At 42.1% G+C, this 15,645-nt stretch overlaps 1 long non-coding RNA gene and 1 pseudogene across 1 annotated transcript; one reads left to right on the top strand and one right to left on the bottom strand.

Moving 5' to 3' along the window:
- Positions 1–1,942: 1,942 nt before the first annotated feature.
- On the bottom strand, positions 1,943–3,783 carry LOC125352732. The gene is made up of 3 exons (XR_007211206.1): positions 3,676–3,783; positions 2,618–2,641; positions 1,943–1,954 (listed from the first exon to the last, which is right to left on the bottom strand). It is a non-coding gene; the product is annotated as an uncharacterized LOC125352732 (long non-coding RNA).
- A 7,026-nt stretch (positions 3,784–10,809) lies between these two features.
- Positions 10,810–11,627, top strand: LOC125352731 (annotated as a pseudogene).
- Positions 11,628–15,645: the final 4,018 nt, after the last annotated feature.

The following is a 15,645-nucleotide window of genomic DNA, read 5'->3' as shown; positions in this document are numbered from 1 at the left end:
TCTATACCCTCAGTCTTTCCCAATTCCTCTGTCCAATCTTCACTGATGCCTCATATAGTTCATCTTTGGCTGTTGTGAGGTTCATGGGAGACAAGTGTGTCACAGACGTTCCAGTCCAGGCTGCTTTCAAACCTCGATCCTAACATCTCATTCTGCTGAGTAACCAGGATTACAGCTAGGAGCCACAAGTGCCCAGCTCATTTTTATCGTTTATTTATTATTATCTTCATCTTTTATTTGTTTTACTATCTTTAAGTAGTTGCATCAAAAGATTTTTAAATGTATTTTTAATTGACCATGTCACTTTGTGAGTACAGTACATCTTGACCAATGTCACCCATTTCCTTGTGCTCCCCCATCTCTTCCAATCCTATCTATTCCCTCAATTTACCTGGTTCTACATTCACATGTGTACACTGAATACCATGAGTGCATTCTCCCACCCTTCCTCTTCTTAACATTTAGGAACATGGCTGATAAACCTAAGGAAATTCAGAGGCAGTCATTTAGCTGAATAAGAGTGTTTCATGTTTCTCTGCTGCTGTCACTGAATTCAGTGGTGGGTAGGCACTGGGATGAGAAGAAACTGTCTACAGGGAATGAAATCCTCATGAGAATCTTTTCACTTAGCTTAGCAACAAGGAAAGACCACCCTCTAAGGCAAACTACACAGGGGCTGGGAGATTGATTAAGTATTCAGAATCATCAGCGTTAGATATAGCTCTGCTTTAAAATAATTGTAAAACGCTTTGAATCACTCAGTGATGCTTTTCTTTATGATTCTCTCATTCAAAAAGGATATTTGCCTTCATTGTGCCATTTCCCATGCTGTACCTGAGGAATGACAATAGAAAGCCCTGCGAACGGGCTGGTATGCTCTTGATTCAACAGATGCTACCAGGGTGCCACCAACACACTGAATACCAGATGAAAATGCAATAGTAAAAGTGTCTCTGTGTGTGTGTGTGTGTGTGTGTGTGTGTGTGTGTGTGTGTATAAATATATTTGGTCATAGGGCTTGAATTCTGGTCCTTGGTGCTGTCCTTAAGCTCTTGAGCTCAAGGCTAGTGCTCTACCACTTGAGCCACAGTGTCACTTCCAGTTTCCTGGTAGATAATTGGACTTTCCTGCCCAGGTTGGCCTTGAACTGTGATTCTCAAATCTCAGCCTCCTGAGTGGCTAGATTTATGTCTCTCTATTTTCACTTTATTAATTTAATAAATGACACATACCTGTAATGAGCATTACCTATCAAAAGTGCAAATAAAAGAAGAACACATTTGCTAAATGTATGATGCTGATCGTCCATTTTTAAATGAAAGGCAGGTTTCTTACATTAAAGAGATATATTTGTTTTTCTACAGGCATTAACTATAGAGAAAGTTCTCACTAAAAAAATACACACAATTCATGAAGTGGTGAAAATGTTTGGATAGATATTGTGATAAACTGGAAATTAGGAAACATATTAATTCAGAATCTGCTGCTGACTCAAAATAACTTTGAATGACATATCTGAATTTCTTTCCTCTCACAATATCAGGAAAATAATTATAACAAGACATTTTCTTTGGGGACAAACAAGAACTGCATGCAAAATCCAGAAGAAACATGATTATTCAGTCCTTTTTATTTGGGAAACATATAAAACATAGTATTGTGACACAAGGAGGGGGTGGAGAGGGGCAGAAGGGTGGATGAATGCAAAGGGGCAGGAGAGAGAGCAGGGCAGCTCTTGCAGTCTGCACTGAGGCTTCCAGCTCAGGGACAGGGGCTGAGGAGCCATCAGGGAGGAGGCCACCTGCTGGGCACTGAGCCAGGAGGGAGCCAGGCCCTGAGACAGCACTATTTCTCTCTGAGGAATTGGGGGCAATGGAGCGGTTTCATGAGGAGAGACAGGGGCAGAGGTCCTTCCTTCCTTCCCAGATGTCCACCTTCCCAAAGCTCAGGAGTCCTGCAGGAGGCAGAGGACAGCATGTGGCCAGACCACACCCAGAAAATGGCTTCTTTTCCCCTATAAGTGCTGCTCATCACAGCATGTGGGAAGAGGCTGGGGGACTTTCAATTGGCCCTCAGGCAGTGTTACTTTACAGCAGTTGTTTTTTGTTTTTGTTTCTCGGAATGTCACCACTTAGGGTTGAACTCAGGGTCTGGTCACAATTCCTTGGCTTTTATTTGCTCAACTCTGGCACTCTCCCACTTGAACCACAGCTTCACTTTGGTTTCTTGGTGATTATCTATAAGTAACAATGTCAAGGACTTTTTGCTCTGCCTAGCTTTGAATCAGAATCCTCAGTTCTCAGCTTCCTAACTGTGATTATAGGCATGAGCCACCAGAGCTGGCTATAGCACAGCTTTTGATTAAAAGCAAAATGGGCCTGGGACATAGTCCACTGGTACAGCACTGGTCTATCAAACACAAGGCCCTGACTTGAATGTCAGAACTACAAAACTCCAAAGGAAATAAATAAATAGACAAAAATGTACAGCAAACTTGGTTGAGTTCACATTTCTGCTTCACTGTAAACGTCATTCTAATTCTGTCCCAGTACTTCCGCTGTGTGTTATTTGGAGCAAGAGAAGCAAGTCTGTGTCAGAGAGGATTAGGGAACATTACCTGCTGGCTGAAGCCCAGAGTGGCCTGCAATGGAGACAAGAGAACAGCTACTGAAGTCTACAGACGCCAGTCCATGTGCAAACACCGCACCTCAGGCTCACAGCTGCCACCTGAGACTTCTCTAACACCACTGAAGCAGGAGCAATGGAGGTGGGGGAACAGAGGAGTTAAAATACTAAGTTACAAGAACTAGGATGCCTCATAGGGGCTACCTAAAAATCTCTCTGCTAAAAGATTGGCATTGAAAAAGGAAGTAGCTCTGTAAATAAGACACAGTAAGGTGACAAGCTTGACTAGAGAGGGGAAGTTCTGAGCACACCTATTTTTCCTATGTTTCAGAGAGGATCAGAGACATCTCCATATTTGATAGTACTAAGCAGCATCCATCGTAGCCACTGAGAACCATGGCCTGGTTGGGGGCTGCAAAATGATATAATCACCTGTCTTCTCTCAGCTAAGAAAGAATAAGGACATATTCAATCCTTAATTGCCACTTCCTGCATATGGGTTTTTTGTTTGTTGGTTTGTTTGTTTTTTTGCCAGTCCTGGGGCTTAGACTCAGGGCCTGAGCACTGTCCCTGGCTTCCTTTTGCTCAAGGCTAGCACTCTGCCACTTGAGCCACAGCGCCACTTCTGGCCATTTTCCATATATGTGCTACTGGGGAATTGAACCCAGGTCTTCATGTATACGAGGCTCTCTTGCCACTAGGCCATATCCCCAGCCCACTTTCTGCATATGGAATGCAGGAAATGTTTTCCTTGCTTTCTGTCTTTCCTACCAAAGCACTGATCTGTTGAAATAAATCCTTGGTAAATCTTTATTCTTAGGAGTCTTTCTCCTTTTCAAGTGACACCATAGCATGCTTTTCATGAAGCTTAGGGAGACCCTCATGCATTCTCCAGTGATAGGTTTAGAATTTGACACCTGAGGTCATGTGAGAAGGGAAACTTTCACACAGGTCCATTGGACATCCTCAGAACTAACCTCATTGAAACCATGTATTGTCTCCTAAAAATATCTGTGAGCTGTGATTCTCAGCCGCCTGAATGTTCCTTACCTTTTGAGTTCCTGAAGTAGATGAACAGCCCTGCACCCAGGAAGAGCAGCCCCAGCACAAAGCCCCCAACTCCGCTCATCATCTTGCCCTGTGCAGATCCAGAATGGGGCTCTGAAAGTAGAACAGAAAATTTCTCAGGAAAACCTGAGATTCAGTCTCTTGAGATGAGGGGATAAAGCCTGCCCCCAGATGAATGAATCTCAGTTATTCCTGGAAACAAGAGATATAAAAATCACTTTGAGCCGGGGTCTTGGTGTCACTCGGAGCTCATGTCTGTAAACCTAGATACTTAGGTGGCTGAGATCTGAAGATTGTAGTTGCAAATCAGCTGGAGCGGACAAGTCTATGAGGTTCTGATCTCCTATTGACCCAGAACTGAAGTTCAAATAGTTGGTGTGTTGTGCCAAGTCGCAAGACCACCACCAAGAAGACCACCGAGACACAGACATTCCAAAATGCAATAGCAAGGCAAAACTTTATTCAAGCGGGGCCGTGGCCCGGGCCTTGCCCTACCCACCAACACAGCGGAGGTTAGGAGGCAGCCTCGAGCTGCGATTATACAGAGCTTATATAGGCCCAAGACAAAGTTACAGCAATCAGGTGTTTAAGCAAGCACGATTACGGGTACAAATAGGATTGGCTCTGGGCTTGCGGTATTCTAGGGTCGGTTAGAGTTAAGCATTCCCAGTAGTTAGAGTTCTCCACCGGCTGGGCCCTAATAAGCTTGTCCTGGGTTTGCTCACAGGGCCTGCTTATCTCAGGTTCACGTGGTAAAGTGGGGCCTGACTTCAAAGTCTGGCACTTCATTTCCCCCATTCTGATAGGTAACTCGAGAATCAATCATGGTTCTCCTTGCTTAGTCTGATTCTGACTGAGAATGGTAGGGATAGATTGGTATTGTGCCCACAATACCATAAAAACTCATAACAAATGCGACAGATAAACATAGTTTTACACCGAAGCCCCAATTCTGACCCTATTTATATTATAGCCAATTTGATTGCATACTCACTTTAGGGATTGTCTTTCTCACTTTTAACATGCCAAAACCTTTTAATCTACAGGAAACATTTTTGTTTTCTCTCTAAAGTCTTTCCTTATATAGTTTTATAATCTGTGTCTTATAACATTTAACATATCCCCACTCATACCATCTTTTACTTCCTCACACCATCAGTGACTTACTGGAACATTCTGTGACAATTTACTTTTTAAATCCCTTTCTTATCCAGAGGAAACCCTTTCTCTATCCTTTTCTCCAAGGCTCTCTATACTAACCTTCCTCTTTACATTTCCTGGGGCTTCTTTGCTGCTAGAGTTTTAAACTGTCTACATTTTCTGGTTTATCTCAACTACATCAAGGCAAGTTACTGTGACTCCATGCACAGGCTGCTCCTAAGAAGCCAGACCAGAGTCAACTATCATAAGCCAACTATTCTATATCTATATTTTATATTCTATATCTATATTCTATATCATGAGCCAACTATTCTAGAGTGGATTTCTCCAGTTTCCAGTTCCTCCAAGTGCCTAAGGTTGGCCAGTGGCATCTGTAAGATTCACCCCCAGGAGGGCTCCATGAAGATGCCCCCAGTAGTTTAAATCTCTGTCCAGTTACCTTGGTACCTGGCACACCTGATAGCAGTTACCTCCCTCTCTTCTCTGAGGTCACACCCTAATCCATCTGGACACATTTTAATACTCTTGGACATACCTCCACCCCAGGCATTGCCTGGAAGTGACTCTCCAGCCTGTCATACATGCTTTGAATTTAGCAGCAGGCCAGTCTGCTTGAAAATTTCTTACAATAAGTTTTAGCAGATCCAAAACACTTTCCAGCAGAAATCAGCTGCGTGTGATAAGAGTCTCATCTGAAGATGTAGATTCTTCCAGATGACTGTTGACTCTCCTTGATCCTCACTCAAATGCAATGGGCAGGGGCCATGGTGGTGTCAGGCAGCAGTGGCTCCCAGTGGTTCCAGTAGAATGTCACACCTTCTGGGTTACCTGCAACTTTCTCCATAGACTGGTTAGAGAAGCTTAACCTAAGTTAACCTAAAGCCTAACTTTAGTCAAATTTCCTAGTATTTTCCTGATTCCTCCTTAAGCACACTAGCTTTTGCAGGCTGGCACATTACTGAAAGTCAAGACAGCTTTAGGCAATCAATGGCCCTTGGGTCATTTTGCCAAGGCAATAAGTTTAAATCAGATATTTCCAATAAGGCTAGGATTTTTTTTTAAACCAACATAGAAGGCTTGGCCTGTAACCATTTCTCTATACTGTCCTCTATACTGTTACCTCTGTTTTCCATGCCTCTAGTTTATCCTGCCTCATCTTCCCAAAAACAACTCTGGTACCTTGGTCCTAAAGGGGGGGCTGATGGGCGAAGATCATTCATCTTCTATAACTTCTTTAGGCTGACTCAGGGGCATTGACCTTATCTAGCCAGGAACCTATAACCTTAGTCTACTTTACCAAGGGGCTGCAGGATCAGATGTCCATTAGGAGCTTTACTCCAAACTGGAAATTACATTCAGCATTTTAACTTTCAACTATACAGACTTCTTTTGGGGCTACCTCAGTGTAGCCTTTTAACATTCTAGTTTGTAAAAGCTTTTTCCTGACTGGCTGGGGACCTGATCTCTGATGACCTTTGCAGGCCTTTAACAGATCTCAATAAGGACACAATCTCAGGTCTACGAGCTTTCTTTCCTGAACAGATGTATCAGCTTAAAATTCTCACTGCCAGTCAGAGCTTTGAGTAGATGTGGGGGGGTTAAGATTTTCATCTATCCTCCCATTTGACAAACTTACCCTTACTAACCACTATCACAGATGACTGGCAAGTTCCTGCCCAGTAGACAGACATGTGCATTAGAAAGGCATGCTTAGGAACTATTCTAGGATTTCCCAGCTTTGATTAACTTTTGAAAGACCAAACAGTCGTGACTCTAGGATCTGACACCATCTCTGCCATCCAAGCAGTGGCTTACTGCCTCTAGATGCACCATCACTTTTGTCCCAGAAGGAGTGACTTTCCACTGGACTTGGACTCAGGGCCTGAGCGCTGTCCCCCCAGCTCTCCAGCTCAAGACTAGCACCCTACCACTTTGAGCTCCACACAATTCCGTTCCCAGCACTCTGCTGGCTGTTTAGAAACAAGTCTCTCACAGGGACCTTTCTCTGCCCAGGCTGGCTTTGAACCACAGATTTCAGATCAGTGAGTCTTACAAGGGGCCACTTTACTCCAATTAAAAGCAACAAGGTGGTCCACACAGAAGTAGTTTTTAAGCATGCTTTCTTACCTGGAACTTATTAAGGGCCAGTATTAGATCTTGACAAACTTGTAGGAATCACCTGTGCTTCTCTGTGGGCCTGCTGGAAACTGTTACAAAAAACCTACAAAGAAGCTGGGATGGCAATTAAACATTTTGGTAGCCATAATTCTCCTTTTCTCACTTTGCAATAATTATTTAGGACAATACTCCCAAATTTCTTATCTAGAAATGTATTCTTGATTTCCAAAGCCTTTTTAACACTAACACAACACTTTAGCTTTTATCTGCATTGGAAAAACTGAAGCTCACAGGCATTCTGAAACCAGGTGCCGCCCTTTTCCTACGGGCTGCTTGTTTCAAAAGAGTCTTTTTTTTTTTTTTCTTCAGTCCCAGTTACTGCATGGCATGAAGACCTTTGAACTCAAATGACAATTTTTCCTTAATGCAAGAATTATAATTAGAAATACTTATCCATTCAGCTTTCCAATATATTAGTGAGAAACATTGGCCGATTTTGCCATTTCTTCCTACATACATAGAGTTAATGAGAGTTTACTTCTATCCCCACTAGTTTAATATATATATTATTTTTTAAATCGAAATTTCTGACACTTAGCTCTGATTTTTTTTAACTATAGTTCCTCTTTAAAACAATGCAAGAATCCTTTAAAGCATTTGGTAATGCCCAAACTTGATGACCATTTGAATTTAAACTTAAACTTTTACATCATACTAACAGTCTTGAACATGTTCACACTCACACATGCACAGACACATACATATTCAAAAGATCTTAAAGCATGCAGAATAAGCATCAGCCATACATTTTAAGACAAAAACAAATGATTTTAGCATTCTCCAGCCTCATTTTCCAGGGCTTGATAGTTTTAGTAAAACATTTAGTCTTAGTAAAACATTTTAGCACACCAAATACTTTTCTGCTTAAGAAGGCTGGGTGGGGGTCCCCCTAGAGTTCTTTTTTTTTTTTTTTTTTTTTCAGACACTCACACTGATTGTGGGCTGTCGCCTGTACATCTTTCCAGTGAGCTAAAGTCAAGTCCAGGGGAGTAGAAGGAACGTTCCCCATCATCATTTGTCAGTCAGGCACAGCGCAAGAAAGAAACACACAAAAATAATCACAGGCACAAAGACCAGACAACACTTACAGACAGACTTAGGGAGCCGCGGCTTACAGGTTCAACTGTGTCTCTCCTGCCCCTGTGAGGAGGCAGACCACACAATCTCACTGTGCCTCTCCTGCCCCTGTGAGGAGGCAGTCCACACAGTCTTGAGGCTCTCTCTCTCCCATTCCTGTGTAGGAGCGGACCAGACAACCCCGAATATAGAGTGGACTGGACGGGCGCCTGTTAGAAGGGCCTCCTGGTCCAGTCCTTCAGGTTCAGGGTGGTAGTGGGAAGCCTGAGCCCCCTGTGGAGGGCTTGAGGTGTTCCCCAAGTCCTCCAGGACTGCCCATACGAGCGTGTCCACTCCGGCTGGTCCTTCACTACCTACAGGTTCAGATTCAGGTGGCCGGCCAAAACAGAAAACAAAACTACAAATCACACAGACATAGACACATAGAATGAACAGGGCTGTTCCTTACCTTCAGGGTCTGGGGTCTCAGGGGTCCTTGGGGCATCCCAGACAAAACCCCAAATGTTGTGCCAAGTCTCAAGACTACCACCAAGAAGACCACCGAGACTCAGACGTTCCGAAATGCAATAGCAAGGCAAGGCTTTATTTAAGCGAGCTGCAACTCGGGCCACGTCCTACCCACCGACACAGCGGAGGTTAGGAGGAAGCCCCGAGCTGTGATTACACAGGGCTTATAAAGGCAAAAAACAAAGTTACAGCAATCAGGTGTTCAAGCAAGCAAGATTAGGACACAGGTACAAATCTGATTGGCTCAGGGTTCGAGGCATTCTAGGGGTGGTCAGAGTTAAGCATTCCCAGTGGTTAGAGTTCTAGACCGACTGGGCCCTAATGGGCTTGTCCTGGGTTTGCTCACAGGGCCTGCTTATCTCAGGTTCACGTGGTAAAGTGGGGTTCATGTGGTAAAGTGGGGTTCACGTGGTAAAGTGGGGCCTGACTTCAAAGTCTGGCACTTCAGAGTCAGCCTTGGAAAATGGGTCACACACAGGACTGTTATGGAATCATGGTTATAGCACACTTAGGTTTACAAAAAAAAAAAAAGTGCTACGTTTATTGATGACTTGGATGAGTGTCGCAGTCAGGCATATACAGTGTTAGCATGACCTTCTGCAGGGTGGAAAGGAAGCCCCTAGCCAGTGAGAGGAAGTTAGGGAAGTTCTTCTAGGAGGTGGCTTTAGGTCTTTCTATTGCTGGGAATCTTGGTATTCAGACAGCTTGGAAAGGAACTTGAAAAGGATGAGTGCTGTCTCTTGTTCCATTAGAAAGAGCTCCACACACACACACACACACACACACACACACACACACACACATTTGCAGGCCTTTGACACTCAGAGCCCTTCTATACTGAGGCTGCAGGAAGGCAGATTTGCTAAAACAAAGAGCAGACGGATGGGAATGAATCTGGCACTGGTAGGGGGTTATCTATCACCTTAAAAATTTTATAACGTTCTTCTTAGGTAAGCAGTAAAATTTATTTGAAATTGAAAGTAGCTGCAAAATCTTCATTCTGAGGGGGGGGCAAAGAGGAGTCCTGTTTTGAGACAGCATCTTTCTATGTAGCTCAGGCTGGTTTTAAGTTCGTGATCATTCTCTCTCACCCTCCTGAGAGCTGGGAGTACAGGTGGGCTGCACCATGCCTGGCTCCTTTTCTTTGTAATGACCCCCCCCCCATATTCACTGCAGTCTAGGGTCCCAAAGACCATTCCCAGGTTCCATGCTTTGCTAGGAGCATTCAGGTAATCTTACAGCTTTGAAATATGTCAGTGAGAAGACAGAAAGAAAAATCAGCAAAGGAGAAAAGTACCTGAGGCAGACTCTAAGAAATACGGGGCACCAGCTTCTAGAATCTTCTGCCATTTGGCTCAAACAGGATGAGTTTAGGACAGTGCTGGAACTGTTCCTTACCAGGGAACATCACTAAAAACTCAGTGCCCAGTGGCGGGGGGGGGGGGGGCAGATTCTTTCTGGCACATAGCAGAACCATAGACTCCGTAGAGCACTGTAGGTGTTCAGCACAAGCCATATTGTTTGTGCAGACAGTTTAGGTTCAGTTAGCTAGACTTGGTAGTAGTGAGAACCCTTCTGCAATACCTACCCAGATGCCAGCTGTGGGTCCACCTTGTAATCAAAGCTCTTCTCAGGATGGCCATTCAGACCAGCTACATCAACTCTTTTGTGCACAAAACCCATAGAACTAGTACTTTGGGTGCAAGATGAATGAGGGGTGGGTAGATTTACCGAGTCCTGTTGTATAGGTTCTGTCCAATCAGGAAAACTATTCCAGTTCTCAGGGCTTTTATACATTAATCTCCTAGGCATGAGAGGCCATGACTGAATGCCTTACAATAGATGAGTGGACCCCAAAATATGTTACCTATACACAATGGAATTTTATACAGCTGTTAGAAAGAATACTATCATTTCATTTGCAGGGAAATGGATGGACCTAGGACAAATCATGTTAGTCGAGGTAAGCAAAGCTCAGAAAGATAAGTGACAGAGGTTTTGTCTCATTTGTGGAAGCTAGGCCTAAAATAGACAGTGGCATGATAAACTATACAAATCTCTAGGCATTCATGCAAAGTGAAACCAAAGAACAATACTCATAACAGAGGAAGGCCAAGCACAGTGCATTTGTGCATCTAGTCACACAAAATAATATTTATCAAAATGAACTCTAAGAAATGCAAACAAGAAAAGATGAACATGGCAGCTCGAACCGGTCAGAGGGCCCTGACAAAGGTAGTCTCCAGATGCCCTCCGAAGTCGTCGACAGCTGCTGGCGCCAGATATTTCACTTCCTGTGGTATACTGATGAATAGAACTCTTCCAGTACATGCTTCCATTTCGCTCAAACAGATATGTGCAAGAACTGTCTTCAAAATCACTGCTCTATTAGTAAACCAAAGAAAATAATACTCAGAAAGAAGAATTATAGGGTACTCAATGCAGGAAATGTACGATGTAGTATCAGGTATGGAAGATTGTAAGCATTTCCTTCCTTGGTGCAAAAAATCAGATATCATATCAAAGAGATCTGGATATTGTAAAACACAATTAGAAATTGGGTTTCCTCCTGTGTTGGAGCGCTATACATCTACAGTGACCTTGGTGAAACCACATTTAGTAAAGGCATCCTGTACTGGTGGGAAACTTTTCAATCATTTAGAGACTATTTGGCGTTTTAGCCCAGGGATTCCTGGCTACCCAAGATCTTGTACCCTAGCTTTCTCAATTTCTTTTGAATTCCGCTCACTTCTACACTCTCAGCTTGCCACGTTGTTTTTTGATGAAGTTGTCAAACAAATGGTAACTGCCTTTGAAAGAAGAGCATGTAAGCTGTATGGTCCAGAAACAAACATACCTCGGGAATTAATATTTCATGAAGTTCATCATACATAAAGGAAAAAAAGAACCAATGTCACCTACTATTCACTTTGTACGAAGTACTTTTGTGATTTGTTTTCAGAAGTCAGAAAACACTTTTTAAAGCCAGCTGTGATTATAAACCTCCTCCACTGAAAATTTGCACATAGAATATGGACTCTCTTGAATGAATGTACAGTTATCTCTTCAATTAAGTGCACTTAAAACTAATCTACATTCACAGTTTCTACACTTACAATAGGATGCCATCACTATTGCTAGAACACTGACATCACTCTTCTGAGCAGAAACTGAAGCTAAATTTAAACCTTGTGGGTATTACCTGAGCTAGAGATACTCATACAGTATATATTAACCATATCATGTTTTAAGTTATTAAATTCAGAGTATTTGTAACTTATTTTTGTGGGGCATGTCATATAGCTTAGAATATTTTGGAAATCTCCATATATTTAAAGTTAAAACTTTGATTTAACTGTTTATGAAGGCTCCTTGGTATTTTTGTTTTCTTAGATTGTTCTTCGTAGTAATTTTAGTAGTTACTGCAGTGCTATACTGAAGTTAGTTTCTAGATAGTGTTTTGTTGTTGTGGGTCTTTTATTGTTTGGTTTGGATTTTGTCTGATAAATGGGACAGAACTAAAGTTATTTTTCCAAGAGTTCACAACATTCTTCCAGGTACTTGGGTTTCTCTTTCAATAATGCTAATCATGTGTCAAGTTTTGTTTAGCCCAGTAGCTTTCTTAGGTCTGCAATATTATGCCCTCCCTATTTTCAATTTATGGTATATACTCACTGACAGTAAGTTCCAAGCTATTTTTTTAAACAAATCAATGTAAAGACTGAAGTACTAGCTTAATAAACTTAATTTGTTTACTTTTTGCACAGTTAAAAAATGCAAACAAAGGTTTTTCTCTAATTCTTGTGTAAGTTTTCATTATGAGTATGTTCTACAGTTTTTGGATCCTCTCATCTATTATGGGGCATCTGGGCTGTTTCTGTATCTTGCTATTGTGATCACAGCAGCAATGTACACTCATGTGCAAATGTTTTTTTTTTATCATATTCTGGCTCTGGATGTTCAGGGAAGATGTCTAGGAATCGCATTGCTGGGTCTTAGGGAAGCTGGAAGTTTTGTTTTATGAGAAAGCTCCCAACTGCTCTCTAGAGTGACTTTCCTAGTTTATATTCCTACCAGCAGTGCAATAAGATTCGTTTTTTTCCATATCCCCATCAACATTTGCTGTGGTTTCAATTCATGATGCTGGCCAATCTAACTAAAATGAGATCGAATCCCTGAGTTTTTTTTGTTTTGCATTCCCATTATGGCCAGGGATGATGAGCATTTCCACCTGTGTTTCTTTGCTGTTCTTCTTCTGAGATGTCTCTCCTTAGCTCCTTTGCTCATTGAGTCATTGTCTATTAGTTTGGGAGGGGATCATTTCTTGAGCTACTTGTGTTTTTTGTATAGTTGGCCCTTGTCAGATTGTGTTGCTAGTAAATATCTTCTTCCGTTCTATTTTCAGTTTTTCTAGTTGAGTAACTCTATCCTTAGTTTGGCAGGAACTTTTTAGTGATGTATTCCCATTTGGTCAAGACTGTCTCCTAGCTGCTATACTTCAGGACTCTTTCAAAAAAAAAAATTCTGCCTATACCTATGAATTCCAATGTTTCTCCTAGTCCTTCTTGCAGTAATTTCAAAATTTCTGAACTGACGTTGAGGTCATTCATCCATTTTGAATTGATTACTCTGCCTGGTAACAAACAAGCCCAAAATTCACATGGAATAGTTCACATGGAATAGACCTAGTTAGATCTAAAACACACTGGGAGATGACAAATTACACAGAATTCTTCATATTCACATACAGTGAGACCAAAAAGGATAGTCTTAGAGAGAGCAACAAATGTGCATTACCCAAGTGCCGCTTCACATGTTTATTAAGATACATACTGAAACCAACTCCAAAGATAAACAAAGGAGGTTTCTTTTAATCTTTTTCTGATGACTATGATCTTTACATTGTGGAGAGTATACTCACATATACATCTGTCAGAGGGTTGAGGGAGGGCATAGAATCAAAGGAAAAAGGTGAAAAAGTGCAGCAGTGGAGTTCAATGGACATAGGCATCCTATGGGTGGTGATGGAGAGAATGAGGGAACAGATTACACTATGAGCAAGGAAATCCACTTATTGCCTCACATATGGAAAGACACCAAAAAGTACATCACCTCTAAAACAACTATAAATTAGGGGAAAGAAGAATCAAAATGGATTTAAAATGTGCAGTATATTATACTTGGTTTTTTAATAAGTCGTTAAAAAAATTGAGAGCACTCAAAAACAATTCCTAGATTCTCCTTATTGATAGGATCCTTCTGAGTACTAAGTGTTTCTACCTCAGCTACAGGATGCTCTCAAGAGGAGGAAGCAGGAGCTCTAACCCCACGTTCCATCAGAGCACCTGCCCACAGGGACACGGATGGCATACACATGGTTGTAGCTGAGGAGGAAAGACAAACTGATGGAAGATTTCTCTGGGATGACCACCCGTGACAGAGGCAGCCACATCACAGATTCTGTGTGGGCTGGTACATAGGCTCTGTAGGAGAGAGAGACTTTTCCAATTCCCTTTGAAAACTTGTTCTGACGTAGGAGGACATTAACCAGGGAAGGGCAGTACTGGGAAGTATGTCAGGCCCGGCAGGGAAAGAATGTAATATTGGAGCGGTTTCACTGAGCAGAGTTGGGAACAAGGGGTCTTCTTGGAGGCTCCACAGGTAGAGTGGGCAAACATGGAGGCTCTGTGTGGTTTTGAGAGTGGTTTTGTGGAAATTTGTTCTGATGCACCTAAAAATCCATCAGAAGTTTTAAGGATTCTGCCTGGAAAGAGCAACCTAATTAACCCCTTCCTCACACAATTCCTACTAGTTTACCCCTGGTGTGGGCATTAATGTGAAGTGTTCCTGACCACACCAGGAGAGTACTCTGCATGATCCCTATCACTGTTAGAGCTCCCATGTGGACTCCTCCTGGGAGTCAAGCCACAGGCACATCATGGTGGAAAAGAGGAGACCAGGAGAGCCAGGGGAGTAGACTATCTTTATCCAGTGAGAGCTGTGACCCCTCAGCATCCACATCCTAAGCAAGGAGAATCAAGTTATTCAGAGATTGGTGATGGATTGGGTAATTTCAATGAGGAAAGACCAATCTGCATATTAGCAGTGAATAGCATCATCAGTTGCTGGGCAGAGATTCACTATAAAGGTCTCCTCTGAAACTAAATGCTTCTGCTGTTAAAGGGTTATTTCCAGTTTGCATGTGAAAAATATGATCCAGTTACATGTGAAAACCTTCAGTTGAGCCATCATGGTGCATCATGTCTGTGCCAGCAGGTGAGGCATGATACTTGAGTACAGAGCTATTTGGATGACTGTATGTGTGAGCATACTTAGGGATGCTGTACCTAAGGAATGACAATAGAAAGCCCTGTGAACAGGATGGTATGCCCTTGATTCAACAGTTGCTACCTGGGTGCCGCCAACACACTGAACACCAGATGAAAATGCAATAGCAAAAGTGTATGTGTATATACATATATGTATATATATATATGTATGTATGTATGTATTTTTTGTTGTTGTTGTTGTTGGTCACAGGGCTTGAATTCTGGGCCTCGGTGCTGTCCCTGAGCAATTGAGCTCAAGGCTAGTGCTCTACCACTTGAGCCACAGTGTCACTCCCAGTTTCCTTGTAGATAATTGGACTTTCCTGCCAAGGCTGGCTTTGAACTGTGATTCTCAAATCTCAGCCTCCTGAGTGGCTAGATTTATGCCTCTCTATTTTATACTTCATTAATTTAATAAAGGATACATACCTGTAGTGAGCGTTACCTATCAAAAGTGGAAATAAAAGTTTAGAAGAAGGAATTTGCTAAATGTATCATAGTGATCATGCATTTATAAATGAAAGGCAGGTTTGTTATATTAAAGTGATGTATTTGTTTTTCTACATGCATTAACTACAGAAAAGATTCTCAGTAAATACATATACACAATTCATGAAGTAGTAAAAATGTTTGGATAGATAGTGTGATAAACTGGTAATTAGGAAACATAATTCAGAATCAGCTACTGACCCCAAATAAC

Source organism: Perognathus longimembris, chromosome 6 (genome assembly GCF_023159225.1).
Source record: "Perognathus longimembris pacificus isolate PPM17 chromosome 6, ASM2315922v1, whole genome shotgun sequence".
Taxonomy (NCBI): domain Eukaryota; kingdom Metazoa; phylum Chordata; class Mammalia; order Rodentia; family Heteromyidae; genus Perognathus; species Perognathus longimembris.
Note: the sequence above shows the minus strand (reverse complement) of the source record. Positions and strands in the feature narration are given on the sequence as shown.